The sequence below is a fragment of the Amblyomma maculatum genome, chromosome 11 (assembly GCF_055883805.1).
Source record: "Amblyomma maculatum isolate TAMU_Amacu chromosome 11, ASM5588380v1, whole genome shotgun sequence".
NCBI classification, from domain to species: Eukaryota; Metazoa; Arthropoda; class Arachnida; order Ixodida; family Ixodidae; genus Amblyomma; species Amblyomma maculatum.
Window position 1 is genome coordinate 26,788,465 of NC_139354.1, and position 14,619 is coordinate 26,803,083.

At 45.2% G+C, this 14,619-nt stretch overlaps 1 protein-coding gene across 2 annotated transcripts in view; it reads left to right on the forward strand.

The window, feature by feature from the left end:
- Nucleotides 1-11,513: 11,513 nt before the first annotated feature.
- The window catches only part of LOC146173211 (uncharacterized), a 36,825-nt gene continuing 33,719 nt past the window's right edge, over nucleotides 11,514-14,619 (forward strand). For both annotated transcript variants that reach the window (XM_084584346.1, XM_084584349.1), the window contains exon 1: nucleotides 11,514-11,895. The gene's annotated coding sequence lies outside the window, so the exon portion shown is untranslated. The remainder of the gene's footprint in view (nucleotides 11,896-14,619) is intronic.

The following is a 14,619-nucleotide window of genomic DNA, read 5'->3' on the forward strand; positions in this document are numbered from 1 at the left end:
AACCTGCACCAAACTACGCTGGACAGTATCTGAGTTCTACAAGAAATTTTACGGCTGCTCGCGCACTGCCGCTACCAACGACAAATCGGCACATACGTTCTGGGCGACGACGTGAATTTCCTGGATGAATCCAACAATATTGAAAAGAATTTTGAGAGAGAAATGTATTTAACAAAAAGAAAGTCGGAGAGGTCTCCCGGTGGTAAAGCAACCTCGGCCTGCTACTCTGCAAGAAGGCTCAACATTCTGCTTGCACAGTGGATTGCAAGAAAATTGCACGTAACGCAGGAAATTAACTGACGGTAACAACTTTACTCTATAAGGATTACACGTCGCCCTGCGTGGGGAAAATGCAGGTGTAACGCAAGATGTCTACTGGAGCGAAGTACTCGCACGCAAAGGCCAAGAGTGTCATCAGTTTCTGTGTTCAGTCGCGCCCAGCTCGAATCATCAAAGCTGGCTATGTGCTTGTGCTTTGGAGATTGCGCAAATTTTTCAAAGCAGTCCCAAAGTAAGTTTAATGTGATTCGGGCTCTTGTGAAGTGAATGGACATGTTTGTGCTGAGGGGCTCTGATGTGGCACCTTGTGGTACGCCTGTGTGAGTTGTGCAGATTTGGGGTAGAATTCAAGTGGTTTAAATTCGAACGTCCAGTTTTCCAGAAAAGCTTTACAAAGTTCAGTGGACGCACGACAAGGTTTGCATCTTTTGTTGCCTCGATGATGGCTGCGTGGTTGACTGTGCCAATGGCCTTCTTGAGATCGAGTGCGGCCATGACAATGGAGTCGTTGGGCGCGTCGTGTGATGTTAATTGCTTCAAGAGATTCGGGCCGTCATGGGCGGGGAAACCATTGCGAAATCCAGTTCGGTGAGGGTGGAGGTAGAGCGTCGTCTCGAGGTAGTGCGATATCCTTCCGACAGCCAGGCATTCGAGGAATTTCCAGAGCGTCATGTCATTGAGAGAGCCCTTCGGAGTTGCTTGCATTTGAGGAATTTCACAGGTATTGACTGCCATCATCGCTGTCTTCTCAGTCGAGGAGACCCAACCGCCTTGCTTGGCATCTGCACTTCAAGAAGCCAGCGGCCTTGTAGGCGCCCCCGGCAAAGGTGCGCATAAGCTACAGCCATCATACCGAATATGATTCAAGGCCTTGCAGCATATCCGTAAGATATAAGTAAAAATACTCAATAAAAGCTATTATAGATCAGCCTCCGAGTATTGCAAAGGTATGCACGAATCAAGGTATCCGCCATCCAAAAGCCCCATAATTTTCTACAATGGCCGGGCACCCAGCCGTTCCATCGGCCCAAAGAATACGGAAATTTGATCCTTAATATAGTCGGGTACAACTCAAGAGAGTAAGGGGTTTGACCCCTAAAGGAATCAGGCTGCAGCCTACGACGTCAACCGGTTCACGTGAAAAAAAACCTTACACCAACTAACGGGACAACGCAGAGTGTAGTAGATAAAGAGGTTCCCCACATACACCTTAATCGAATTAACCACGACCTCATGAGAATCGGTCAACGCAAGCCAACGGCTGAAGAGCCTTTTCACGGCGGCATCCGCCGCTTTTTTCTTGACTCGAATCCGACTATAGCAGTATCTGGTGGGGGTATAATGCTTTTTCCTAGAGCCAAACGTCGCTATTACTTTGTAATGTCCCACGTAGGGGCCGATGACTCTTCTTTGCACACAGTCTACCGAAAATTTCAACTGCATCACAAACATCTACATCTGCGGTGGAGACAGAAGGTGCCGCACTCGATGCACACGAAAGTGCACCAAGAATTTCCAGCAAGAATTTCGCGAACGTCACACGTAATAGTACGTAGTCAGAGATTCCACAATCGTCGGTAGTAACCACATGAATTGTAACGAAAAAACCGCTGTACTTAGAGATTTAGTAAACACGCCCAACATCCCGAAACCAGAAAAAAAGCCTCAGGGGCTGCTTCATCACAAGGATTACAATAAGTATTGCATTGAACTTTGAACTTGAACTTTGAACAGCGCACCCGCAGCGACTTTCGTTGGAACGATCAAATACATTTTTTTCTGACGCTCAAATAATTGCCCAGCTGCACGAGAAAACGGCTCTCGGAGACCAATCGTTTCGGCACACTGTGCGGCAAATTCATCGATTTACGTCAGCAGACAGCATTCAAGTTATCAACATATTTCTACTGCACCGCATCACCAATAAGCACCACAAGTACATGTTCCTTCGAGCATCTCAGTACAGAGAAAGAATAATGGAGTACCTTTAAACAGCAACGAGCGTTAACGTTCACCACCTACGAGAAAAGAAAAACTATAACAACCTCTTCCTGTACAAGTCCGACTACGAAGAACGTCAGTAGAGTGCTGCACGCGTGGCTTGCACCAGCATATGTTTTTGGAGAAATAGAACATCTGCAAATTATATGCAAGTATTGACCGTCAACAGTAAGAAGTTCAGCAGTGTACGGCACACCTCAGGGAAGAGGCTCCGCCTGTTCGAATTAATGAGGGTCTCCTTCCGCCAATACCATTGTTGCTATCGGATAAGAAAGAAAGGGTATGAATATTCAGCTACAAGTTCCGAAAGTTACATTCACTTCCATGTTCGATTCTTATCGAAACTTTACAAAGCACTTTGCAGGTATTAGGCTGCACGAAGTGCCACAAGTTACATTACTAGATTATTGGCAACACACTATAAAAAGTATTGAGTTGCTTTCCAGCACACACATGCCATTTTAAAAAAGAACGGTCAATTTGTGTTGCTATGTTGTGAAACAGGGAACTTCGCTCATGGTTCCAACCTTGAACGTGTTATTTTTTGTAGCGACTCTGCAATCAATGCACAAGTAACAAAGCACTATATTCTTTCCCCAATAATAAATGTTTTTTTCGCCCACTTGGAGGAAGTTCGACACGCATATGGTATCAACACAAAGTGAAGAAAAAGGCCAACGTTACAATCTTTCTTAGGCACGTTACATCGGTTATCACTTTACATTCAGCCGCAAGTATTAAATGAACTTCAAAGCTTGCAAAGGCGAGATGTGTTTGAGGAAATAATGCTCCAGAATGGGTTTCACTATCTATCATGAAGACGCCAAACGAAAAAACTCGTATTTTCTTTCACTAGCACGGAGGTCAACAAATCCATCGTTAAAAAACTCCACCACGCCCCGATAGAGGTAAGTTATTTTTTTTTATGCAGGACCTAGCATAAACGTGTCATCAAATCACGTTGCATCCGGATAGCAAGTACATAGAAATATTCATGAAGCATGATGGTGTAAGGCAGCAATTATTTCAGCAAGGGGATAATTAGCCTCCGCCCGGGCGCAGCCAGACGGCTACAAGGGGAGCTGAACCTCGTAGCTGAAGAAATACTCGCCATGGTCCGGAGTTCAAACACCCGACCCACCGGCAGCCAGCGATTAGATTGCAGGGTGATAGCAAATTAATAACAGCTCGAAATGGCAACAGAGTTTATCCACCCTTTGAGGGATTCACGCTTAAACGATGAGTTCATTTTAATAAGCATCCGCCCGTCAATGTTTCAGCAGATGATAGAGCACAGGCTCAATGAATGTAGCGGATTGCTATTTCATGTAGATGACAACTTAGTTTTTGAAAACATTACAAGGGTTCAACGCTGCTGAACCAAATATTGAGCGAAAGCAATAGCTGCGGGTGACCGAGCGTTCTTTTTCTTCTCTTTTTCTTCTTCCTCAGTCCACATATAAAGCCCCGCTTTAACCAAGCCATATGAATGTGCTTTAGTGGCCTGCAGGGGTAACGTGAATGACAGGGTCCAAGCAGGCTGATTCTGGCATAACCGTCCCATTTGAAACGATAGACCCAAGTTGGCAGCTAATGCCAGCCCACATCCCCTAGTGTTACGTAGGGTGTGACGTCAGAGCGTCACGTGGCTAAGACAAGGCTACCGGCCGCGCTACGCTTAAGGCTCGAAACCTAGAGTAGTATTGCTTTCGCAATAAAATCGGAAATGGCCTCATCAGACTTCAGTTTTCGTGAATTTCTAAAACGCGTTAAAGAGGTTGGACATAAATAACAAATGACTCGTTAATTTACGAGAAGTTAACTTTCTCGGACAAAGCTTACTTCACCAGGAATTTTTTTTTATTAATGATGCCGGTGAGTCTATCCCCAAAACTCCAACGCAACGAAACTCGTTTGAACTTAAATCCTTCCTAAGTGCCACGAAGTATTGCGTCATTAGTTTCTCCCACGTCATGCAACTGTTGTCAAGCCAGTGAGAAAGCCAATTTCAAAAGACTATCTTTTCGCGCGGGTTGGCCGATTTTAAGATGATTTCAACAGATTAAACATCTTGCTTACTGCGCACTAATTTTGCAATGTTTGGTCCTCACACATTGCTCCAGATGTCAGGCTGTCGAGCAGCAGGGCCTCGATCGAGTTCGGACAGTCGCCTTCGCATAGTTGACTCTGACTCCAACGGAAATAACGTATTCTGTTGAGGAGAAGGAAGCTTTGCACTTATGTAGATATGTGAGCGATAGCAGGCATACTTACATGACTGCCACTTCACTCAGATAGGCAGGGTTGCCGTTGAACAGATACTAAAAGGCGCCGAAACTCAAGCTAAAGGTTGCCATAATTAGCCACGCTCTTAATTATTAGCGCCAGATTTGCAGGGAAATAGAAAAGCGTAAAGAGCACCAAGGTTTGGCCACTTTGTTCGGCCTTCAAGTCACAGATGCACTGCAAACAGATTTACTATCAAATGCTCAACGTGCCTGAAAGTAGCTTATTCAAAATAGATCGTGTTCCTTCCAAAGTGATTATATCGCAATCTAGCCGACAACTCAGCTGGGATGTAAAACATGAAAGTTGTGTTTTCATGGACACGTAGATCAAATCGGAGTCAGCATTGTAATAAGCAAGCCCTGCTTCGTTTTCCATGCACCTTGATTTTTGTCACGATCACACAAGATAACACGCGCTCGGAAAACAAACTTAAACTGACAATGGCTTCATTTGCAGTGCATGTACTGTACTATAAGAGGAAAATGGCATTCACCGCAAGTGTTCTTCTGCGATGACCTGCGTGTCACAACTCAAAACACTTTTGATCTATCCACCGCCATCATGTTGATCTTTGTATACGTCGCTCTTCATAAACAATGAACAAAAGGCAATGAGGAGAGCGTTATATTAAAACTGCTCTTCGTCATGGTCTTAAACGAAGCGCACGGCAAACTTTTTTTTGCGCCCCGATTGTATTTTGAGTCGGATACCACTACCATTGTCATCCTTCTGGCACCGCCACTTGGCTTAGCATACATGATCCTGATGTATAAAGTACTTTAGTTGTACGGCGTTCAGCAGATGGCGCACCACGTTGACGTGACGCGCCATATCGAGTACCGAGATGGTGCGACCTCGAGTACCTAGCCCTCAAGAGCCACAGTAAAGTGGTGCCGTGGCCGGTATGTAGGCATCCTAGGCGAACGCAAGATTCTGTTCACTCTCACCGTTTCAGCTTGCGGGGTCGACGCACGCGCATAGTACATACCACTATAGCAAAGCTTGGAATGAAAGGTTGCCTTTAATTTCTGCCTTAACTTCTGACAATATCCTTTTATCATGGTGCTTTCGTGGCCAAGTGTCGCTTTTTTTTTATTATTGCGCTTGTGAAATCCTGTTGATAGTGGCATGTGCTCTGCGCCGGATGCCGCGCGCGCCATGAACTGACAGACTTCGAACGGCCGTAACCGCCCAACAAAGGCCTCGCATATAGTGCCCGATAAATGTTTGTGTAGCAATTTAAAAGCATTAAGTAGTCGTTCGACCCGCCTAGTGTGATAACCGGATGCACAAGATAAGGGTCGGCTTACAGCGCACGAGGAATATGGCTACCGAGCTAATCAGTTACACACAGCCGGCATTAGAAAGCGCTGCGGCACAGTTTTCCAGGCTGTCGAGCCTTTCATTTACTTTTTATAGCACCTGTACTATCTGGAACAAAGGTCTCTGGACGACACGTTTGGAGATTTTGGAGTTGAAGCATGATGTAATCGAATTATCACCTTATTTCTCAGCACACATGAAAGAGATAAAATCCGACTTTCACAGCGACAAGTATGGTCTGAGACTACTGGCTGATACGAAAGTTATATATGGTCTTTGGTTGCAATTTGCGTGTTCCACATACTTTTGTCCCCGATAGTATGCTGTCGGAGACAAACGTCTGTGGACGACGTCTGTGGATCACGGCATGTATACATACCGGATACCGGCTTTTTCAGATGTACAGACTTTGTCAGAACCCTTCAATCCAAACGGCTTTCGTCTTTGGCGCTGAATAAAGCCTTCGCGGTGCCATCAAAGGCCAAAGGGTCTCCAAGTGTTTTGAGACGGATTCTTATCACGGTGAGAAATAGCCTACTAGAATTCCAGAGCCCTTCGATATTTAATGGTGTCGCGGTGGCTTCTTTTCGCAGCTAAGGCCAAAATCATTTGGATTTAAAGAGAGGAGGAGGAGGAAGATAAGGAGGAAAGGCAGGGAGGTTAACTCATAAAAGAAACCGGTTTGCTACCCTGCACTGAGGGAAAGGGGTGAGTGGATATAAAAGTTGTGAGAGAGGGATGGGTGAAGTTAGTACAGTCACATCACAGACATGCTACATCACATCACGTCACAGTCATATCACTTAACATAACCGCAAACTCATAGTCTTTCGATTAGGCCTGTGCTTTTCATAAAGCGGAGAAGTGCCTGGGAGGCCTTCACCGCAGACGGTCGCCGTGGCCAGGGACCTAAAATCTTAATTTCAGTCAATGGGCGTCCATCTAGATGCTCCAGCGTACGGCACAGACATTGGATTCAAGGCTTTTGAACAAGCCTATACCTGAAGCAGGCATTTTGTTGGTTCATGCTAAAAAAGATGTTTTGAAGCTTTTCTCATTGGTAAAACCCATAACCTTAGTGTTCCTTGCGAGTCACTGTTCCAGAAAAAGGGATTTCGGCAATCCCATGTGTTTCAATTTATAAAAAGTTCTTCGAATAATATTAGTGTGGATTACCTTCTTCTTATTAGGAACTCAGACTGAATGGTGATTTAAAATGAAAGCGGGAATGGGCTCCTGTACGTTCTCATTACCTGTAAAAATCACCTCCGTTCCTCACGGTGGCCGCTTTACATCAATTCGTGAAAGCAAAAATGATTTTGAGTAAGTAAGGCTTCAGAACACGATTGAAATTACTTGAGGCCATTTTATCTAATTGCTTAAACCTTATCTTCATGCTACGCTCTTTGATTTCTACCGGATGTGTTTGCAAAGAGCAAGTATTGTCCCCATTTTAGCTTACATATTTCTATCTTTTATTGAGAAGCGCATCTTAGCGCGGTCAATGGGACACCTGTCAGACGAGTTGCAAGCTTTGAGGATAATTATTTTGATTTTTTTTTTACGGGGCCATGCCTTTTAACGTTGACGAAGCGGTTGCTGTTGTTCTTAAGATTTTAATCGACAATTCTATAGGTCTTACCTCGACTTGGAAACTACCTAAAGGGACAAAATTTAGTTTCTGCTCGTGCAGTTTGACTTTTCTGGTAAATGTCACGTGTGTTGGGTGCACAGCCCCCTGTCTATTGAAAGTCACGTGCGGTTCTGCAGTGCCCATTCCCAATTGGCGAAACGAACCATTACCATAATATACTTACACGCAGCTTTCTCAAAATTGTTCAATTTCTGGGTACAGGCTGATTTTGACAAGCAGCTACAGAGACTGAATAACGCTGCATGGGTATTCCTACCTCTTGACAATTATATGCGAAGTTTTGCTGCAAAATGTCAAACGCCCTCCCAGCGGAGATCTGCTAACTAAGCAGAGTGATAAGAGGCATGTGACGTTAATCCTTTACATGCATAAAATATCGCTCAACATCAAAAAGATAAGTGGTCGATAGGGTATGAATGGGGTTTTCCCAGCGCCATGTAAGCTAGCGGAGATTTGCTCCGTAATGACTATACGACCCCCGAGATGAGCAACCAAGCATGGGCTGCTGCGGTTTGCTGGATGCAAGCCTAATGTCCTGTAGGACGTATCGCTAAAGTGCGGATGCATCAACATCGGCTAGACCGGCCGTTGTTTCAACGAGAGAGCAAGTGAGCGCAAATGGTCAAAAAGCAAAAATGACTCGCGGACAGCAGTAAAGTAGCAGTACAGTTGCGGGTGGGAGATAGCTAGAATCTTATCTTTTTAGATAACAATATTGCTTACGTTACTAAGAATACGTATTTGTGGCTGGCGAAAGAAGGTTCTTGATCATCATCATCATCATCATCATCATCATCATCATCATCATCATCATCAGCCTCACTATACCCACCCACTGCAGCGCAAAGGTCACTCCCATATTTCTCCAATTAAGCCGGTTCTGTGCTAGCTGCATCCACTCGACCCCTGCGAACTTCTTAACCTCATCCGCCCACCTAACTTGCTGACGCCCCCTGCTACGCTTTCCTTCCCTTGGAATCCAGTTTGTTACCCTAAGCGACCATCGGTTATCCTCTCTTCGCACTACATGTCCTGCCCATGCCCATTTCTTCTTCTTCTTAATTTCCACTAGAATGTCGGTAACTTGAGTTATTTCTCTGACCCACTCTGCACGCTTCCTATCTTTTAATGTTACCACTACCATTTTTCGTTCCATAGCCCTCTCGGTTGTCCTCAACTTAAGTAGAACTCTCTTGGTTAGCCTCCACGTTTCAGCCCCATAGGTGAGTATCACAATACTTAAAAACGTCCAGCGTCACTTTACTAAAACGATCTCTCGGCCTTCCAGCACTCGCATTCCGCCGCATAATTTCACGCCTATGCCTTTTCCACTCTTCTTTTCTATCGTTCGCCAAGACATTCTTTGCTCTAACCACCCTCTAGAGCACCATCGCGCATAAATCACAGTGGCCCCATCGCACGCATTATCGCCCGCACCTCCGCCATGAGCAGTTCGTTTTTTCCAGACGCCATAGCGCTTTGGAACGGCCTTCCTCAATACATAATTACATGCACTGACCGCCATCTATTTCGCGACAAGCTGACTAATCACTTTTCGTAACCCCAGCGACATATTTATCGTCACTGCGCATTGCCATAAGCCGAGTCATATTAAAACCGCATGGAAAGCTTATGCACTAGCATGTTTTCTATTTTATTTTGCTGAAAACGGGGGCTTTTACATCACTCATTACTCTCTTCTTTTTAGGTTGTATGTTGTTGTGTTTCCTCTGTAACCTGTGAATTTCTCGTTTTGTTCCACCAGCACCCCCAATGGTACATGTACACCCCCTCCCCCCCCCCCCTTTTCTTTGCATTATTCTTTTGCTTTGTTCTTAGACTGTATATAACTGCGTTCCTTTTATAACCTTGAAGTCTCGTTCTATTCAGCCATTACTCTCAAATCTATATGTACACCCCCCTTGTGTAATGCCTCCGGGCCTTTAAGGGACAATGAAATGAAATGAAAGTATGCACCACGTTTGGGCGGGAGTTCCCGGGGTATGCTAAAAGTTCCACGTATTTCGAGTAAAGTTTATGCAACATCATCTACTTCAGTCTGGGACTTTTTTCTCGCTTTTTTGCTGACTTCGATCTCGTTCGGCTAGCGTGGGATACCGAATGATCCTCGCCTAGATGCTGAAGAGGAATTTAAGCAGACGATTCAAGCAGACCTGCGCAGACGACTCGGCATCGTCGAACTTGTCGGCGATTTTGTTTCTGTGTTCATCTGTGTGGCAAAGTACCTCAGCCCCATGACGACTGTATTCTCGGCGATTACTTGACGCCTTCTATACGCTTGCCTTTTGATTAGAAAGGCGACGCCTCGCAATGGTAGGTGAGTCGTGAGTTGTCTGGCGGGTGAGCTGGAGGATTCCCTGAAACGCGGACTCCATATTCACGGAACAATGCGTTTTGCATGTTTCTGACTTGTCTCAATAAAAACAAGGATGCTTCATGCATCAAAATGACCCGATTAATCGTCATTTTCTTCTTCCTATAAAAAAATGGCGGCGAAAACTTTGTGATTGCGCAGGGACACACACACATTTCAATGCTTGCTTTAAGCAGAGGATGCAAGTTAAATACGGTTGAGAACGAAAACGAACTGCTCTTTGCAGCTCGTTGCCACAACAAGCGCGGTATAAAATCACAACATCTTGTTATTTAGCTTATTATCGCACAAAACTAATAAGTTTCGGACTTTGTCGTCTGCTTGAGAAAACGACGATGCTCGGTATCGCACCATTGGTAAGACTTGTGCACACGAGTGAAGCTCCTATGTCACAAAAGTTAGCCGCGCCCTCCACCACCCTGCACCGAGCCGGATAAAGACTAAGTGGGCGTAGATTTAAAGCAGCTTTAATATGCAATTGAACGACAGACGGAGGTGTCCCGCTTGAATAGCAGCACGGTCTCCTATCGCCAGCTTTATTGCGAACACATAGCTGAGAAAGGGAACGCTTCGCAGCAGGTTCATTCCGGGGAGACTGCGTCACGTCTTTCGCGCGTTACGGGGAGGCTAGTGATCACCAATTGCACATCAGCTGACAGGCTTTCCCTTTTATAACCTATCTGCCTGGATAACGCGCTAGCTCAACACCTTCTAGAATACGGAGAAAGCCCAAGACCGATCTCCTCTCCTGGACGGGCATTAATCTGTATGGCTGGGGAATGCACTAATAGGTCTTATAAAAGGCGAACCCGGTCAACGAAAAAAAATCTGGATAATTTTTTTGTTGTTTATGTTGGTGTCACAATAGAATTGTTGTGCTATTTTTGACCATGAACATAATGCGACTGCAGAAATTTCGGCACTAACAACCGAATTATGTCTAGTTGTCTCAGAAATATATACAGAAACCTACTGCATAGGTAATAATAACATTAATAATACTAATAATATTACTATTATTAATCAATTTATTCCTGCCACAAAAATTTGTTGACAAAGAAGCTGCGGAAAAGCGGTCAAAACCAGCTTGTCAAGGCCTCAACCCCAATTTGCAAAGCAAAGCAGCAGAAGACTGCCAACGATTCATTCGGCATGTAGACTTTAAAACAAGTGAAGTGCGTGTTTTGCAACAACACATAATACACTGAAAAAAAACATATTTAGAATGAGTCATACAACGCAAATAATATTTTAAAAAAAATTAGGAGCACAAATAATTTATACGTAGTCTGTTAATATTTCTGACAACAAAAGAAGGTAAGCTTTAGCGGTGTCTTTAAAAGAAATGTGGCTCTGCTTGTTATTGGTCAACTCCCTTGCTTCCGCCCTGGGCTTTCCGAGGCCGCGGATGATTCCTCTTCCCTTTCTTACCTCCCCTGCTCCTCTCTCTTGTCTATATATACACGCAAGACCTCAGGCTTCGGCGAAAGAATGAATTGAGAAAACAACGACAACCTAGCGGCCCTCCCAGCGTTCCTCTTTCGTCTGCGGTGGCGCTGCGCTATAACGATCCAGAATGGAGGTCAGCAGACGACACGGTCAAAGCGGCCGGCGCAGACGAAACTGGATTTTCGGCGGCGCTAGCCCGCGCACCCGTTCAAGTTCACGGCGCGCTGCAAGCGTCGCTGTGCTCGTGACGACGCCGACTCCCTGGCACGCTCGCATTGTGCAGACCGAGAAGACAGACCGGTGCACAGTGATGATGCCTCGCTGAGCGCACTTCGTTGGAAGGCTTGAGGGCAAACGACGTCGGAGGAAAGGATACAGGAAAAAAAGAACGAAGAGGTGGAGTCGCTTGTGAACGAGGGGCCTGTGCGCCTGCGCAGCTGCCAGATCGATCGGGGCGTGGAGTCTCTCTCGGTGTCCACCCATGGCAACCCGTCATCACATGGTGGTAAGTACTATTGATTCAGTGCACCCCCGCGTAGTCATGCGTCACTTTCGCTTTCCTCGCTGCCCTGTTGTTTTGTTGTTGGTTTATTTATTTGTGTGTGTGTGTGTGTGTGTGTGTGTGTGTGTGTGTGTGTGTGTGTGTGTGTGTGTGTGTGTGTGTGTGTGTGTGTGTGTGTGTGTGTGTGTGTGTGTGTGTGTGTGTGTGTGTGTGTGTGCGTGCGTGCGTGCGTGCGTGCGTGCGTGCGTGCGTGCGTGCGTGCGTGCGTGCGTGCGTGTGTGTGTGTGTGTGTGTGTGTGTGTGTGTGTGTGTGTGTGTGTGTGTGTGTGTGTGTGTGTGTGTGTGTGTGTGTGTGTGTGTGTGTGTGTGTGTGTGTGTGTGTGTGTGTGTGTGTGTGTGTGTGTGTGTGTGTGTGTGTGTGTGTGTGTGTGTGTGTGTGTGTGTGTGTGTGTGTGTGTGTGTGTGTGTGTGTGTGTGTGAGAGAGAGACCTGAAATTAGAAGGCCAAGGAGGAGACAGTTTTAATATCAAAAGCAGCCCAGCAACGGCTGAAGTATCATTCGCTTACACAACATAGGCAAACTTTCCTAAAAAATTCTTCATACAAAATATAATTTTTTGTCACTCGATCACTTCATGTCGATAAGCTTCCTGTAGAAGGTCTACCCACTTTTACAGGACACATTTGAGAGCGCGCTGTTGATTAATACGGAGCAAGACGTAGTTAGTGATCAGCATCCGTAATATTTGCAATTCTGGCTAGCATAAAACGGCCGGCATAATAAATACAAAAAAAAAGAAAGAAAGGGAGGTCCCGGAAGCGCTAAGCATTAGAGCGATGCCAGGGTGCGTTAGCAAACTAGCTGTATGGTGCTTGAGGCGAAGCACCTACAATGGCTGCACCTTCTGTATCCAGGTTTTCTTACAATCTTTTATGCTTGTGTTGTTTTGAACCCTTTCCTGCTGCTTATGATACAGCTGCAGGCGGAATTAAAAAATACTAATTGCTAATCAACACTTTGTGCAGTCGCGTGTTTCTTGTGCCATGTATTGCGCTGTTGTTTCTTTCTTCTTAAGCATATTTAAAAATGTTTGACTCCCGCATATAGTTCAATTCCTACAACTAATTTCAAGTTATTTTTTTATTATTATTACGTTACCCCAGACAAAGTTTCCGCACTTATTTTGGCCGTTCTTCTACAGGCGCTATACCTATCTGCCTCATCTCCAAGCAGACGTCTAATTCCTTGAAGCAACAGCGATTATATTTCGTCTTATGTGCCGTAGGTGACGAAACGAATTGTCGAACTTGTGATTTCTAACTATTGGAGACTAAATTTCCCAACTCTTCTGGACTGCATCTGAGATCTGCTGCTGTTGCTGTTAAGCCCTGCCCGGGGTGGCGCAGTGGTTACGGCACTCGACCACTGTTCCCAAGGGTGCGGGATCGAATCACGGCCTCGGCGGCCGCTTTTCGATGGAGGCGAAAAGCAAGGCGCCCGTATGCTGTGCGATGTCAGTATACGTTAAACAACCCCAGGTGGTCGAAAGTTCCGGAGTCCTCCACTACGGCGTTCCTCATAGTCTGAGTAGCTCTGGGACGTTAAACTCCACAAACCAACTGCTGTTGCTGTTAAATCGTGCTCTGTGCGGAAACCTCTAACTCTGTCAATCCAGGGGAACACGTAGACTGCAAGTTCAGCTCGATCACAACCTGAAATCATCTGACCAATGGTAAAAAAGACTTGGGTTTTCGAGTTGAAAACAAAACCAGAGTAAGATCTGTAGTGGAACTGATGCCTGCATTATTTGTTCAAGATAAACAACCTTGCAGAACAGCAGATAAAATATAATTGATGGAAAGACAACACTAAAAGTACTTTATAAAGCATCCTTACACTGTCCTCTGTTATTTTACAGATCTTTTTTTCCCGTTATGTAATACCATCTGGCCTGTAGGCCTGGTTGGCTCTTTTCGAAGAATTCGAAAATTCACTTCAATCACAGGGTGAATGGTAGTGTACTCTCATCCTGTCTCCCCTGGCTGGCCTCAGCAACATAGTAAATTATCGCATTTAGCGATTCCTTTTTATACCTTCGCACAACTATCGTGTCTGAAATTTATTTTGCATAATAATTTTGTTTTCTTGATTGATATGTACAAGCAGAAAAAAAGGCAACATTGAACAAAAACACCAGTGAGCATGAAGAGAGGGAACACAAAGCAGGCGATCACTGATGTCAAGCGTAACAAAAATAAAACAAACCGAAGAAGAATAATGCTACAACAGTGAATGGAAAACATAAAGGTGAATGTGGACCACGGAAGCGGATGCCGTATACTCTTGGAATACGCCCTCAGTCTATTGTAAGTCGCATCCCAAACTTGAGAGCAGATAATTTGCCAAAAAATATCCCTAAATGTCATTTGTATTTAAAAAGGCTGGTCGGTCCTCTATTTTTTAATGAAACTTTCCTCTCTTTGACGTAGAGCAGTCAGGCTACTCAAACACTCACGAGGGTGGGTGCAATTGTGTGAAATTAGGGAGGTCGCAGCTGTTAAGGGAGAAGGTTGACTGGACCATGGGGGATAAGCCTGTGTCTCTCCCGTGGGCCTTTATGAACTAATGAGCAAGATAAGGAGAGAAAACAGTGCCCGTGAATAAACGAACTCGCCGTGCCAGAAAGGTAACGTCTACGACAGCGTGGTGAAGAACACAACGCCATA